Source organism: Stegastes partitus, unplaced genomic scaffold (assembly GCF_000690725.1).
Source record: "Stegastes partitus isolate 25-593 unplaced genomic scaffold, Stegastes_partitus-1.0.2 Scaffold1774, whole genome shotgun sequence".
Classification (NCBI taxonomy): domain Eukaryota; kingdom Metazoa; phylum Chordata; class Actinopteri; family Pomacentridae; genus Stegastes; species Stegastes partitus.
In genome coordinates, this window is record NW_007579505.1 from 104,146 (window position 1) to 106,243 (window position 2,098).

At 48.8% G+C, this 2,098-nt stretch overlaps 1 protein-coding gene across 1 annotated transcript in view; it reads right to left on the reverse strand.

Moving 5' to 3' along the window:
* The window catches only part of pinx1 (PIN2 (TERF1) interacting telomerase inhibitor 1), a 27,769-nt gene that overhangs the window by 12,566 nt on the left and 13,105 nt on the right, over positions 1-2,098 (reverse strand). The gene's annotated exons all lie outside the window — the stretch shown is intronic.

A 2,098-nucleotide genomic window follows, 5' to 3' on the forward strand; every position in this document is an offset into this window, starting at 1 on the left:
CAGTTCTACATCCATCCAGGTGTCTCAGTCTGAACACTGGACCTGGTTCTGTTGCTGCTGATATGAGCCTGGAAAGTTTACCCAGAAGTCACTTTGTAAAGGTTCCTCTGGTGACTGATCAGAACCAGAACCACGTCCAGGGTACCACTGATTGTTTCTATGACTCTATGTCACAGACATTAACCTGGTACCACTATGATCCATCCCATAACACTGATGCTACCAGCTGCTGACAGAGGACATGAACAGAACCAGGTGTTCTGGAGGAACTTTATCAGGTTCGGTTGGTTCTGAGGTTCTCACAGCAGTACTTAGTCAGTGTGGATCAGAGCCGAGGTTCTCTGGAACATCGACTCCTCGCAGGAATCCGGCAAGCTGCCTGCAGCTTGATTGGTCCATCAGCGCCGGTGCTGCTGGGCTTCAGCACGAGGCCTCCAGGGAGGCCATTGTGACTGTGAGTGTTTTCGATATGGTCAATGGTGTCTCTGCTGGCGGAGAAATAACAAGCCATAACCAAACGATTAGGGAGGAAACTACGCTGTGTATTGCTCACATTTCCAATGTTAATCAGCTGGGGAGCAGCTGCCATTGTGATGTTATGGCTCGGCACCTGCAGGGGAATAGAGAAGCTTTTCTCTGCAATTTATGGATTTTGAAGATGCCAATTCCTTCAAGCCAAATGCTTGAGATAAACACAGGGAGCGAAGAGGCTGTTCAGAGTCCAGGACATGTCATTGTCCTCCTGGCTGAGTTCTGAGTCCACTATCGTTGCTCTTACATCAGATTCATTTAGTCTTAACGGAGTTCGGTCCAACTCTGTCCCGTCTGTTCACCTCCTCAGAGCCTCGTCCATAAAGCTGTGGCTGCATACAAACAGCTGAAATCTAAACATGGGTTTGCACACTCACTGAGGTTCTCGTTTCAACATAAAGTCCTGCAGCTCTGTGGAGCCAGAACCTGAAGGAGGAGGCAGAACTCAGAGACGTCTTCTGTCAGCAGAACTCAGAACCATGGAGACCAGAGAGAAGGAACATCCTGGGATCAGTTATTTACAACAATGCTTGTAATTTATTTTATTTTTTTAAACTAGGATCAAAATGTCCAACTTTGGTTTTTTTATTTTCACTAAGACTAAAAAACAAACTGATCTTCTGGTTGTTTTTCTCCACAAAACCAAAAGTCACGGATGAATTGCGTCACTTCTCATTTTGCTGATTTGAAGAAACAGAATGTGTGTTCACGTTATCAGCACTGAAGACGAACAAACCCTCTGCTGTGTTTCTGTTTGACGGCGGCCGGTCAGAACCTCGCCCTCCTCGGACCTGCTGTGCTGCAGCTCCTCTCTGCTGCTGAGGATCATCACCACACGGTGACGTCTCAGCTGACCAAAGCAGCGCCCACAGCACCAGCAACTTTGTTTTGCAGGCGTCATCACTTCACATTTCTGCACAGATCACCAACTTTGTGATTGTTAGTAATCGCGGCTGGCGGCGGCCGAGCGTCCTGATGTGTCGCTGGGAGACAGGAGCCGAGGAGTCGGGGCTAAATCCTTTAACTGGATTTAGCTGCTGTTCGCCACCACCAGCGGCCTGCCGGCCACCGTGAAGCTGCTCGCTGTGACACCACTAATCCCAGGCCACGGGCTGCTGCAGGTCACATGACAGGAGCTACCAACCGGGAAGGAGTCAGAGCCGGCGGTCAGCGTGAGGAGCTGCAGACACCTGACAGGTGAGACGCCTCCTCCTGGACCAGAACTACCGGACCGACACCAGAGCAGCTGAGTTTAGGCTCAGTGACCAAAGAGATTCATGAGTTCAAACAATCAGGAGAAAAAAAGTTTTTATTAAAGCTGGAAAAACTGCTGCTGAATTCATTTAACCCTCTGAACTCACATTTTAACTCACTGAGCTTCATGTTTCATCTGTGGAACCAGAACAACATGGAGAAGGAGAGGGAACTCAGAGACGTCTTCTGTCAGCAGAACCATGGAGACCAGAGAGAAAGAAATAAACCCTAGAACCTATCCAACATGTTTCCTCAGATGTTAAACCCTGGAGCTCATGTCGTCTCCTCGTCCTGCAGATGTTGAACTATCTCC